Here is a 14575-nt window from a genome sequence, read left to right on the forward strand (position 1 = left end):
CAGACTCATAGTGATTCTGTTGTTTTCAGCCTCTCAAGTGCTGGAATTTCAGGAGCCCACCACCACACCCAATCTCAATCGCTGTCTCAGTGTGCTCTGGGGGTCGGGTTGGAATGGCATGCTGGGGATCAAATCCTGGCTGCACTCTGCCTAAGCAGGCATTTTAGTCCATGAGCTATTTAGCTGGCCCTAGATGATGACTATCTGTAGCCCATCTTTCTTTCTTTCTTTCTTTCTTTCTTTCTTTCTTTCTTTCTTTCTTTCTTTTTCTTTCTTTCTAGTTTTTGATCTCCAAGCCTCAGTTGTTGAACATCCATAAGAGAAAGTTAGTAACATTACATTGTAATGGGCACAATGAGCTTAAAAGTTTTATCTGAATATCAAACACCTTGAAACACATAGTATAGGTGAGGTTTCAAGATGGCAGAGACTGGGTACTTGACCAAGAAGCAGAGGTGAAGGCCTTTGTGGAGGAAAGGAGGTTGGGAATCATCCCCTCCATTCCCCTAGAAGTTCTAGGATCCCAGCAGGAGTGTTTTTTTTTTTCTTTTTAAGAATAAATGAACCATTATGGATTGTAAATATGGGGCAGAGATCAACATCATCCACCAAGAGTGGAAAATTTATGAACCCTGTGAACCAAGCTCAAAAGGGAGCCCAGAAGAGAGAATTGAAGAACAAAAAACAGTGCATGATGGTTTGAGCTGCAGTTTTGAAGATGAATGATCCCAAACAGATCATCTGGGACATGGAGAAATCAGATGAACTGGAGTTTAACCCAGTACAGCAACCACAGTTAAATGAGAAAGTACTGAAAGATAAATGTAAAAAGCTTCAGGAAACCTTTGAACATATTCTAAGACTACGCAAAAGAGAATCCAGATATTTATAAAGAATTGGGAAAGCTAGAAGTAGAATATGAACAGAAAAGGGCTCAACTTCTCCAGTACTTTGATACTGTCAAGAATGCTCAGCACATAGAAGCAGAGTGTCCCTTTGCCAGATGTCCCGCGTGCCCCTTCCAACATCTTAATCCAGGACGTTCCACTTCCCGGTGCCCAGCCTCCCTCCATCCCAAAGAAGACCTCAGCCTCCAACTCGAGCAGTTGCTGTCCTTCCTCTTCTTGGACATGGTGTTCCGCATTTGCCCCTGGAAGGAAACCTCCAGGTCCTGCACCTCGTCCACCTGCTCCCCAAGGCTTGCACCTGTGTGGCCGTAAAGTGGACTTTGTTCTCGATCTTCCTCCTCGCTGGCGAGATGAGGACATGTAATGTAGTCCTGAGCTTGCACAGCGTGGTCAGGATGATGACATTTCCAGCACCAGCGAAGATGACGGCTACCCTGAGGACGTGGATCAGGACAAGCACAGTGACAGCCTGATGACAGTGACAGATGGAGAAAGTGACGTAGACGAGTTTATGCACCGTGACGATAATGAGCGAGACAACACCGAGGAAAAGCAGCAGGTCTGAGTGTGCGGTCTGCAGATATACCTGGAAAATCAAGAAAGAAGAAGAAGAACATGAAGGAACTGATGCCTCTTTAAGCCATGATGCTGCGAATGGCGGGTCAGGAAGTGGAGGAATTTTCAGAGGACGATGAGGAGGAGGATTCGGAGGATTCTGAAGCAGAGAAGGAGTCACAGAAGCAGCACAAAGAAGACTCTCCTGAGGGCGTGGCTGGAGCTCCCACCCAGCAGCAGGCGCCCCCTCAGTGGGTTCCTCCTTCTCAGATTCTGGAGCTGCCCATGCCGGGACCTCCTCCTCTTGGGCCTCCGACTGCCGTGCCTCGGCGGCCTCCCGGACCACCCACAGGCTTCCCTCCTGGTCCACCCCCAGGCGCTCCTCCGTTCTGAGTCCACCTGGCATGCCAGGACTTCGAGGGCCTCTATCCCGACTTTTGTCTCCAGGACCACCACCAGGCCGACCCCCTTGCCCTCCTCCTGGGCCTCCTCCAGGGTTGCCTCCTGGCCCCACTACTCGGGGACCCCCACTCAGGCTACCTCCCCCAGCACCTGCAGGCCTCCTTCTGCCGTGTCCTGGCATGATGCGCCCACCTCTGGTGTTTCCCCTTGGATCTGCCCCGCCTGGGCTTTTCCCACTAGCTCCCATGCTGGGTGTCTCCTCGCCCCAACTTGATTCAGCGACCCAAGGCAAATGACACGAGTGCAGCCACCATTGAGAGGAAAGCCACAGAGACCATCAGTACCAAGCCACAGATCATCAATCCCAAGGCAGACATTGCTCGATTTGTGCCCATTGTGCTGAAGGTACATTGGGCGGATAAAGGGGCCACTGCTGCTCCCCAAAGAAAGCCAGAGGATGATTCTGCTGTGCCTCTTGCCAAAGCGGCCCCCAAATCTGACCTTTCGCTTCCTGTCTCAGTACAAACTAAGGATGATGTTTATGAAGCTTTCATGGAGGAGATGGAAGGGCTGTGGTGACAGCTGTTGATGGCAAAACAGACTTGTGTCCCAGCAGCTCATGGAGCAAGACACGCGTAGTAAGGCTTAGGTGACTTCCACCACCACAGTGTGTTCTAATTTCAGTTCCAGGAATATTTAGAGCTTGGCCTTGTTTGGAATTTCCTGCACCTGAGAGCGCGTATTTCGTCCGGAAGAGTGGTTGCTGAGGCAGCGCCGCTAACACGCGCTCTCCTCCCACCACTGTTTTCATCCCGTTTCTTTCCCTTCTCCAACATTTTGGAAATTTGTGACCAGGTTCATTCTACTTATGCATTTTGATTCTCTCCTTGTGTGCTCTCTCCCTGGGAGAGAGATTTCTCAAAAAGTTTGTTTCATCTTTTTGTGTTTGAGTTATTTTTAATATTTTCATGTAAATATTTTGTAATATTTTACTTGCAGTGAAATGGATTGCAGTGTCATTTCCTAATTCAGAGTAAGATGTGGGAGGAGAAAATGTACAATTCTTTGATTAAAATTATATCCCATTGACCTAAACTTTGTTTCATCCAAAAATAATAAAAGTTCTACACCAAAAAAGAAATACACAGTATAGCCAGAGAACGGTTATTTTTACCAACTATGAATGTGCTAGAATAGTTGAATCCCTGTAGAACATTAACAGAAAACAGTTAGAAAATTGTACACACAAAATTTGAAATAAAAAGCTATATGTAATATTTTAGCATGACAATCATGATGACATTTTTATAACACACTTAAATTTACATTTTGTCATAGAAGAACCTTTTTAGTCAATAATTTTCCTAGTATACAAAAAGCTTTCACCTGATTTGTTGTCCTTTAATAGGATGTCACTGAAGTGTGTGACATTGTCTGGATGCTTAATGTCTAAACATCTCTAAGTGTAATGGTACAGACATAGCATACATGTCGCACAAGCTCTGTTAAAAACATTATTAGCTGGTGCCCTCGTGTGGGCTTGGCATGGCCCTCCCATCACAAGCAGCTGGAGCACAAGAGAAAGGCAGATGTGTGAGCATGAAGGGAAAGCCTAACACTATCAACAACCCCAGTAGTGAATTTCTGGAAAGCCTGTACTTCTGAAGACATGAATATATGTAATGCACCAGGAGATTAGTAACAATCATAATAGCCATGTAAAAATTTTGTTTCTTAATTCAGTTTTGTACCAGACAATTTTTAAAATCATAAAATCTTACTGTCTTATTTCTAAAAGTTTAACCTTTTAAGGATGACCAATGTAAACATATCACAATAACAAATTTTGAACAACATTTTTTTCTTGTATTTTCCATAGAACTGTGGAAATCACTGGGGTTTCCTTTTTATTAAAATTTTTTAATGTATTTGGTTGTTGCAGGGTATCACTATACAACTTGGACTTGGACTCGTGGTGATCCTCCTGCTTTCAGCTTCCCTAGCGCTGGGATTACGGGCATGTGCCACTGCACCCAGATTCTTGCCAGCTCGACCTGCCCTGGGGGTTGGCATGGCATGTGACGTGGGGATTGAACCATGGTCCCTATGCTTGCCTAAGCTTGTCTAAGCAGGCACTTTAGTTGGCTGAGCTATTGCACTGGCCCCTGGGCTTTCCTATTAATGAACAAGGACTAGAGAATTTTTTTGTAGGCAGCCACTTCTTTATTTATCACAGAGGTCCTATTTGATAGTTTTTCCCTATCCTAAGGGACTTTTTTTTATCTTACAAATTTTTTGATGATTCATGAGAATCCAGTGACAACACTCACATTATTTTTGAAAACTAAGAGACTCAAATCATAATACATAAACAATATGTATTACATATATAGAAACAATTTAACATAATTTTGACCACCTGACAACCTAGGTGGAGGTATGATTTTTAAATATATAAGTCAAATTAAATTATGGACAAACACTTCAGAAATTTAAAAATGCAAAGAGAAAGAAAAAAATATTGAGCTGAAAAACAACTATTTACAGATTGGACAAACAAACATACACAGAAGATCTGCTTACAAAATTTGAGTGCATTCAAATATATTTTTGGCCAGATTGTAATAACTTTTATAATTTTATAATTTTTGAAAAGACTAGTCAGAATTTTTTATAGGTCAATTAGCAGAGATCAGTCACACAAAATTTTGTAAGAAATGAAAATGCTTTATCTAATATAGATGATATATATATATATATGTTATATATAATGTGTGTGTGTGTGTGTGTGTTGTATTTTATTTTGTCTTAAAAATACTGGCAACTTTCATTTAAAGGGGTGGATAGTGGCTGTATTACCCCTAGAGGAGCAGCAGCAGAATTTCAGGCCAAATGTCCCTTGTTCCTGTAGCTGAAATAAATAACTTGGCTTTTCCCTCTCCCTTAGGCTCTATAGATGGATAGCCTGAGCCACAGTTGCTGCCAAGACAGGGCCCTGGACATAGAAGGGGCCAACATCTGTGCAAATTCAAATAATCTTGGACAGTGTAGCCCTTACATAATTTATTTACATTTTCAAAGGCCAACTGTTGAACAATTAACTTGACAGCCTCTGCATTGTTGATAACTCTCTCACTAGTTTAAACAAACTTGCTATAAAATCCTGAAAAGTTTCACTGGGATCCTGGCAAATGGAGTTCAGATCAAAGGATGTCTTACCTTTTGAAGGAAGTTCCCTTCAAGCTATTATGACAGCCACTTTAATCTGCTCATAAGCTTGCAATTCAAAAATAAGTTGATAATTTGTGGCAGTTTTCCAGTTAACAAGCCTTTTTTAATGATCATTTTGTGAGTGACACTGTGAGTTGTCCTATCTGTACACAACTCAAAAAATTCCCCTTCCATAATAAATGATCCTCTTGTCTTAAAAATGCTCTAGTAACTCCTTTCCCATCATGTGGGACCATAACCCATTGTCCTATTAGCTCTATAAAGCCCGAGGAGGCAGGGGTTGTAGGGCCATATGCAGGAGTTGCTTGTTTTAGTTCTTTTAAAATCTTAAAGGACAGCTTCATAAGGATGTATTTGTCCCAGATTATTGGGGTCTTGGATTTCAGCAACAGGGTAGACAAGTTGAAAATACTTCAGGGATTTGCACACTACCCCAGCTTCTTTTAGTACGAATTGCAAGGGAGAAAGAATGACTCTTGTATGAAGGGTAGAAGTTTCAGACTGTGATGCGAAATGTTTTTTGAGCTGAGAAAGTAGCAGTCACTTGTAGTACAGTTAAAGTTGTTGGAGTTACTTTGGGGGGATGTGCAATAGAAGTCACAGAAAAAGGCTCCTCCAGTGGGGTGGGCAGGGTGTCCTTAGCTCCCCACAACTCTTTCGTTGTGTGATTGAGCAAAGCTGGAGAGTTCAAGCTCATGGCAGGGCTGTTGCTCCACTGTCCTTTTCCTGCTTGGGGCTGAGTTTTAAGATAGTGCTCTGAGACAAACCCTCTATGGTCATTTCAACAGATTTATGGTCATCTAGACACTTACGGTCCAGGTCCACAGAAAAGGCAAATACGAGAGTCAATAACATGGCAAACATTTCCACATACATCTGCTTTTCTTGGGAACCTGTTGGTCCCATGTCTTAACCTGATGATGGGATCAATATTGATGATGTCTATGGGATCAGTATTGATGATATCAATGCAATACTGATGATCTTAACAGATGATAGCAATCTGTTCCTTTTGTGTGCACAGCTAGAGGTGTCCTCTCATGTGCTATGTGCCAAGTTTTCTCATAACCCAGGTTTCTGTTCGGGCACCAAAATGCCGCATCCCACACAGCTCTTGAAATTCCCAGAAGGAGAATGGTGGAGGATGAAGAAATGAAGAGTCAGAATGAAGGAAGCTGAGCTCAGGTGGAGCCCCCTTCTCCAGGTGGGAGAAAGGAACTGCCCAACGATTGCAGCACATTTATTTGTACAATCAGGAAGGGGTTGAAAACAGGTGCATCTCCTCTCCAGTGGCTCCCCTTGGACACTCCATGTTCTTTGGCTGGCCTTTCTCAGCCCCACCAGAGTGATGGCTCTCCAGCTCAGCAGCCTCCCACAATCAGAGTCATCCCAGGTATTTAAGCAGGGCTGTTATAGTTCCCAAATGAGTCTGAGCACTGGAATTACCCAAGAAATGGATAAAAAGGCTGGTGTGTGTGTGGCAGCCAGTGCATACTGGAAAGGAGTGGGATAGATTCTGTGGTTTGAGTGAAGACATGGCTGAAATATCACATCAAGAGATTTAGCTTGGTTGTGCAGTAAAAAATGTCAGAAAGGCACAGAAGAGCAAGCAACTGAAGAGAAATAAATTATAATGAGATAGAGAACAGGGCTATTGGCAAAAGGGGAGACAAGGTGTTAGACAATGAGGCATTCTGGAAAAAATAGTTTGTCAAGACAGTGATCAGTGTCTGAAATTGGACTTTACTGTGCTTACATTATACCCCCAAATTTCTGATCTGTCTGCTGCCTAAGATGGAAAATGGAATCTCCCAAACAGGAGGACACTGGGTTTGTTTTCAAGGACTGCTGTAACAAATACTGTAGGCTGGAAGGTACAGACAATAGTCATTTACTTCCTCACATCACTCAAGGTCTAAGTCTAACATGAAGGTGTGGGCAGGGCTGGGTCTCTTCTGTGGCCTCTTTCGGTGGCTGTGTTCCTTGGGTCTTCTCCATGTGCTTCAGTGCTGATCTCCTTTTTCTGTGAAGACACCAATTACATTGTATGAAGCCCCACCCCATGACTTCATGCTGCCTGAATTACCTCTTTAAATGCTGATAGAATTACGTTTGCGGGGGGTGGGGTGGTGGTGGTGGTGGGGTGGGGTTAAAATGGCAACATAGGAATCTGGGAGGATACAGACCAGTCCACAGCAGTTACCAAAATAGACATAATATGCTGAAATTCTGTTTATAAAAGAGGAAAGAAAAACACAAAGGAAACTTCTTTTTGGTTTAAATATCAAAAAAGTCTCAATTTACTTACCTTGTAAGTCTAGGTTAGAGAGGGAAACATGTGCTCAATAAATTTTTCAGGTAGTTTGCCATAATTGCTAATTTTTGTCCCAAGGAGCTAATCTAATCTCTGAGTAATGTCTCCTAAGTTTGTAGGAACAAGGATCCTGGCTTGATACCCAACCCAGTTTCCATTTGGAATTTATGTGGAGAGATACGTTTGTGTCACTAGGCTTCCGAGGCTGCTACACTGATACTTAGAATGCAAGTGAAAATTATTAGAAATTGTGACATGTATTTATTCTTTATATTTTTCTTTTTATTATTGCTTTTTAAGTTTTCAAAATACTGGGTTTCAATGTGTGTATTTTGAACATGCATTAATTAATTACTAATGAGCAAAGAAAGAGATTTTTGAGACTGGCTGTGCGAGTGGATATTTCAGTGCTTTGGGTTTTCCTAGCTCTTATTCTCTTGATTGCTCCTGAAAACAGAGGGGCAGAACCTTCTCATTAGCACCTTCGGACTTTGTTTTAGATGCCTCCTGGGGCTACAGCTGTGCAGAAATTTGCTGTAGTCCCACAAGTGCCACGGTTTATCTTAACAGCTTCTTCTAACAGCAACTCTTGAGGTATAATTTGTATGCCCTAAAATTCTCCCATGTTTATGTAAAATTCAATGATTTTTTAGTAAATTTTCTGAGCTATGAAGCCATGATCAAAATAGCATTTTAGAATATTTTTATCATCCAGTGACCTCTCTCTTACTGTGTAGAAGCTAATCCTTATGCCCCATTGAAGCCTTTGGGGTGACTAATCTGCTTTCTGTCTTTATAGGCTCACTGAAGATTATTTAAAATGTATTATGAAATGCCAGAATTCTGCTTTACAGATATATGTCAGTAGGATAAAAACTAATCTTTTCTCCTCCAGTCTCTAAGTTCTTAGTTAAGTCTAGTCATATGGTTTTAAAAATGATTTTGGTTCCCCTTCTGTGTCTGTCTTGGGCAGAAACTTTTTTTTCCCCAATAAATATATTCTGCTCATAAAAATGATTTTGGTTATCAGGTCAATAGAGTAATATTTGAAAAAAGGTGTAACATTCTTCCTCATTCTTTTTATATTTTCAATTTTTTAATGGAAACTAGGGAGCTCCACTGGTTACACCTTTATTCTGATATATTCATTCTATTGCCAAAGGTTAAACCAGACATTTACTTAACCTATAAGCTTGTCCCTTATTTATATATAATTATTACTTTAGAGATCCTTGATGTAGTTAAGACTGTCAGATGATATAAAGTGACAAAGTCTATTTGTTAAAGTAAATTATCATTTTTTATTTCTAAGGACTGGCAACCTTTTATTATGTCTAACATTTATAAAGGAACAAATAAGTAGCCTATAAAATTCATTTTATTACTTTGAAAGTGGGAGCTTATTATTTCCATCCAGGAATTTCACCATATGGTCTTCACATTTAAGTATTTTTTTCTTTGTGAGTTCTTTTTATCTCTCTGTAAATTCTCCAGAGCAGTTCATTGGAAGTATGTTACGTGAAAGGGCAAAGGTGATGCCGTGTTCAGCAGGACACGAGCCTTTGTCTTGCTCCATTATTTCAACATGAAAAAATAAACATGAGTCATACATTTAACTGTGTGCTGCTAAAGCAGGACTGACGATGTTATTTATAATAGTTTTAAAAATCTATGTTCAAAGCACTTCTAAAGAATTGAAGCCAGACTGTACCTTTTTTTTGGTTTATTTCTACTTTCCACACAGGTTAATTATATCCATGTACCTTGTTCTCTTTATTCCTTAGAATGCTTCAAATTGTACCCAACCACATCAGCATTCATAGCTTGAAAAATCATGGTAAATACAATACTTACAGGTGACAAAAGTTATTGAAAACCTTAGAATTGTATTCATCTCTGTGTGGAGATTTTTCTGGGTATGTAGAAAATTAAGCAAGGTTGTGCACAACTGCTCCCCTTATTCAGCTGATTAAAACTTAGGTTTATTACATTTGATACATTGTGTCAGCTTAAGTCTAGAAGCCTAATGCAATCTATGTCCTTGAGTGTAGTTGTAGAGGGCATTCTCTCCCCTCTAAGATGTTGCTCATTGCTTCCTCAACTTGAGCAGTTTGGAAGTTTAATTGCTTCAGCAAGGGGTCAAGGGTTTTCACCTTGTAAACAACCCCAGCTTGTGCAAGAGGAGGGCAGGAGACATTTGGAAGCTTTGAGATTTGACCAAGTCCAGTCTACCTTCTTGCATTATAATCCCCTTTTCATTGATAAAGTAACTGAAGCCAAGAAGTTACTCTCTCAATTAATGAGGCATCCTGGATTCCACCAGTACTGGAAGAGCTTAGCCACAATTACCGGGTATCCCGTGCATCTGTGCTAGCTGCAATCAGAAGACTGATACAGTGAGTCCCTGATTTACAAATGAGCTCCACACCCGGAGAACACTGTAAGTCAGATAAATTTGTAAATTCAACAAAGTGCGTCTTACGCACCTCTGGCACAAACATACGGCGTACATGGCTTCGTGCTTCCTGGCAACCCTGCCCATCCCCGCTCCTTTTCCTCTTCCTTCCGGACACCCTGAGCTCTGACTGAGCGCTGTGCCGCACACGGCTGCCCAGGACAGCGGGCTCATGGCCGCGCAGCTGCGTCGCCGCCTGGCAGCCAGGTGAGGAAGCTTCCGTGATTTATTTCCGATTCAGGCTGTTCATCATGCACGCTCTGCTCACACCTGTGAAGGTTTGCAACTTGTGTGTTCATTAACTCAGAAGCTCTCCGTACTTAGGATTGATGAAGGTAGGAATAGAGAATGCTTTCCCCAGAGCCGTGGAAAAAACTTCATTTCAGCGTGCAGAATGGAGCAGGAGCTGTAATGTGAGCAAGGGCGGGTTTCGCTAGTAGAAGAGAAACTATTTACCTCGTACTTCTTTGTTTTTCGCTTTGTAAATACCTTCGTACATTAATGTTGTAGATCTACATATTATAGATAAGGAGGTTAGAAGATGCTGGATAAAATGTGACCCCGATCAAGGCACAGACTAGAGCCCCAATTTCAATTTCACTCCGAGGGGAAGCTGGACAGCAACCCTCTTCACAGCCTGTTCTTTCGCTCTCTTCAGCATCAAGCCTTGGGCTTTTGGACTCTGCGGCTTCTGCTCATGGGTCAGTTTTAACTCAGTACGGTGAAGGCAGTTCTCTCAATGCAGGAAAATGGTGTAACTCTTAAAGTAAGGTTCCTTTCAGGGAGCTACTTGTAGTTTATAGCGCTGGGGAGAAGTACCTGGACGCCGTGTGCGTGCTTGCCTGTCATCCCAGGACTCTGGGAAGCGGAGGCAGGAGGCTGCAAGCTCCAGGCTAGCCTGGGCAACTGGGCGACTTTGTGAGTCCCTATTTCAAGATAAAAAAGTAAAACTGAATAAAGCAACAACCACAACAACAATAACAACACAGTGGGGGTACAACTCAGTGCAAAGGCGCTGGATTCAATCCTCAGTAGAAAAAACGAGGTTAGGAAGGTAGAGTGCTTCTGTAGCATTTTTAGTGTGCCGGAGACTGAGTCACAGGGACTCTGAACTCTGTGGACACGTTTCCGTCTCCACCACCCTTTGGTTTCAATTTTTGTTTTTATTTGTTCACGTTCAGAGTGCACACGGTTGTGTCCCCGTGGGGAGTGGGCAGACGTGCGTGAGACCTCTCCATGCTTTTGTTCTCCTCCCCTTCCCACCTGCTTGCCGCCCTCCAAGTCCCTTGCCCACCTGCAAAACATCCATCTCTCCATTTCCTGTTATCTGTCTTTCATTTTGCTCTACATTTTTGGTTTCCTATATAAAAGAAACCAGACAGATTTAAGCTTACATATCTATTTCACTGAACATTATAGTCTCACAGTGCTTCTGTTTTCCTACAGATTGCTCAAGTTTATGCTTTTTAAGGGCAGAGTAGTACTTCCTTGTGTAACAATCACATTCTGTTTGTCCATTCATCTCCCCCACCCCCTCTGGTACCAGGGATCAAACTCAGGGCTTGGTGCTTCGCAGGCAGACAATTATGCCACCGAGCTATCTTCCTAGCCCCTGTACGTTCACCCTTTAGTGGACAGACAGGCAGCTTCCCTGACTTAGTTAACAGGAATTGTGAGTCTCCCCACATCACTCTCTTTAACTCTTCTTACAAGATAACTATTCTGGAATCAGCCTATGAGTTTGTCCTCAACCAGGGGACAAATGAAGATGAAAGCCAGAAGGGCACAGAATTAATCTGGAATGCCAGTGCCAGGGAGTGCTTTGCCTCTAGAGGAAAACAAGAGCTTTGATCATTTGCCCCACTGGGTTTTTATTTGCTGGATATGGGAACGTGCAGTTAGGGCTGCACAAGTTTCATCTGCCTCCTGCTACCTGTAGCACGTGCCCAGGAAGACAGTTGGAGCTCCACAGTGTTGGCTGCCAGGGCACTTGCGACGCGCCAGCGTGCTGCATGTCGCCGGAGGGAGGAGCGCGGCTTGCTATTCTCCTTTGTGCTCACAGAGAGGGCCAGCTGGGCCTCACTTCTCATTGTCTGACCTTCTACAACCTACAAGGGGAATGGCTGGCTCAATCGGAGCTCTTTCAGTTCTTTGAGAAGTCTCCATACTGATTTTCAGAATGGTTGTACCAGTTTGCACCCCAGCAGACAGTACTGAAGTGTACCTTTTCCCCTGCAACCCTACTAGCATTTGCTACTACTTGATATCTTGGTAAGAGCAATTCTTTCTGGAGTAACATAAAATCTCAGTGTTGCTTTAGTTTACATTTCTTTGATAATCACAAATGTTGAACACTTTTTTATTTTTAAAGAATACAAAATAGTGATAGAAAAAACAGCTTTAGAAATGATACAAGATTTCACAAAACAAAGTAATAGGAATTCAACACTGGTTGCTATATTACATGATGGTATCTTCAAATTAGCTGTTCAGATTGCCAGATACTTGTTTGGTACAGGGTCTCCCTATGCAGCTTGGACTCATTGATCCTCCTGTCTCAGCCTCCTCAGTGCTGGGATTATAGGCGTGTGTCACCAGACCTGGTTTCAGTGGCTAGCATGAGCCAGCACAGCATGCAGTCCTGGGGATCAAACCCATGTCCTTGTGCTTGCCAGGCAGGCACTTAGACCCCCCAAGCTATCTTCCTGGCCCCAGATTACCCGATAGCAATGTGTAAGATTCATTTGAAGAAATACAAAACAAAACAATAACAAAGAAGTTATATGAAATGCAGAAGAGGAGAAAAATCAGAGTTTTAAAAAAAAGTTTTAAGGGGCCGGTAAGATGGCTCAGTAGAATAAGTGCTTCCCTGGCAAGCGCAAGGGCCTGAGTTCAATCCCCGGTTCTGAAAAAAAAAGAAAGAAAAGAAAAAAGTTTTAAGCATTAACTGTTTTGAAAGACCAGCAGAAATTGACAATACAATTATCCAAAATATTCTGCATATATATCTAAATATATCTTTCCTCCTTCTTTCATTTGTCCCTTTCCTCATCCTGGTTTTTCCTTCCCATTGAACAATTTCTTTCCTTTTCACAGTATCTGTTGTACCTTTGAACACTTTTTCATGTATTTATTGGTATTTTATACTTCTGAGAAATGTCTTATCATTTCGGTAGCCTATTTTTGGACTGGGTCTTTTATTGGAGTCTAATTGTTTGAGTTCTTTATATATTCTAAATATTAGCCCTTTGATGAGTGGCATCTTTTTCATTCTATATTCATTATGTTGATTATTTATTTTGCTGAAAACAGTTTTTAATTTGGTATGATTGCATTTATTGATTCTTGTTATTTCTTGTATAATTAGGATTCTGTTTAAAAGCCCTGGCCTGTGCCTCTATCTTCAAGGGTTTTGCTGACTTCATGTGCGAGAAGCTTCAGAGTTTTTATTTTAACATTTAGATCTCTGATCCATTTTCATTTTAGTTTAGTGCATGGTGAGATATGCAAACCTAAATTAAACATTCAAGGGTCAGATAGCTGAGCGTCTCCAGGCCACGTCTGCATGCTTGCTTCTGTGCCAGTGATCCATGTGTCTGTTTTTGGGCCAGCTACATGATGTCTTCATCACTGTAACTTTGTAACATAACTCAAAACCTGAGATTGGGATGGCTTCTGCTCTGCTTCTGCTACTAAGGATTGAGTTGGCTATTCTGGACCTGCTTTGATTCTGTATGAATTATGAGATTATAGTCTCTAGTTCTGTGAGGAATGCTACTGGTATCTTGATTGGGACTGAATTCAGTCTGTGTTTCAGTTTTGGAAGTATTACCATTTGATTGTATTCTGTTTTGGAAGTATTACCATTGATTGTATTCTTTAGCTAAGAACAAGGGATATTTTCTGTTTTCTAATATTCTCTTTGATCTCTTCTTACAGAGTACTTTAGATTTTGTTGTAGAATTCTTCACTTCCTTGGTTTGGTTAATTCTTAAGTATTTAATTTTTTTTTATTCTATTGTGAATGGTATTTTTTCCCAATTTCTTTCTCAGTGGGATTTTTATTAGTGTGTAGAAATGATACTGATTTTTGTGTGTTGATTTTGTATCTGGGCATATTGCTGAATTTGGTTATTAATTATAAGAGCCTTTTGGTGGAATTCTTTGGTCTTTCTATATAGAGGATTATGTCATCTGCAAATAACAATAATTTAATTTATTAATTTTCTATGCATATATCTGTAATTTTTTTTCTTTTTCCTGATTGTTTAAGCTAATGTTTCAAGTACTAGATTGAACAGGAGTGTGATAGATGGTGCACCTCCGTGTCTGTTTCCCAATTTTAGAGGGCAGGCTTTCAGTTTTGCCCCTTTTAATATGATGTTGGCAGTAGGTTTGTTATAAGTATCTTTTATCAGATTGAGGTAAGGTCTTCTATACCTATTTTCTTTCTTTTTTTTTTTAATTTTATTTATTTATGTGTGTGTGTGTGTGTGTGTGTGTGGCCAGCTCAGCCCACCAGGGGGCGGCCCTGGCTGGCATGTGGTGCTGGGGGATTGAACCGTGGTCCCTTTGCTTTGCTATGCTAAGCTTGTTCTAAGTAGGTGCTTTAGACCACTGAGCCATCTCCACAGCCCTATACCTATTTTCTTCCAGAGTCGATGCTGGATTTTGTCTGAGGCTTTTGCTACATCTATTGAGATGATCATG

General features: G+C 41.6%; 1 pseudogene; it reads left to right on the plus strand.

The window, feature by feature from the left end:
• Window positions 1-583: 583 nt before the first annotated feature.
• LOC101589743 lies at window positions 584-2444 on the plus strand (annotated as a pseudogene).
• Window positions 2445-14575: the final 12131 nt, after the last annotated feature.

The sequence above is a fragment of the Octodon degus genome, unplaced genomic scaffold (genome assembly GCF_000260255.1).
Source record: "Octodon degus isolate 3935 unplaced genomic scaffold, OctDeg1.0 scaffold00012, whole genome shotgun sequence".
Taxonomy (NCBI): domain Eukaryota; kingdom Metazoa; phylum Chordata; class Mammalia; order Rodentia; family Octodontidae; genus Octodon; species Octodon degus.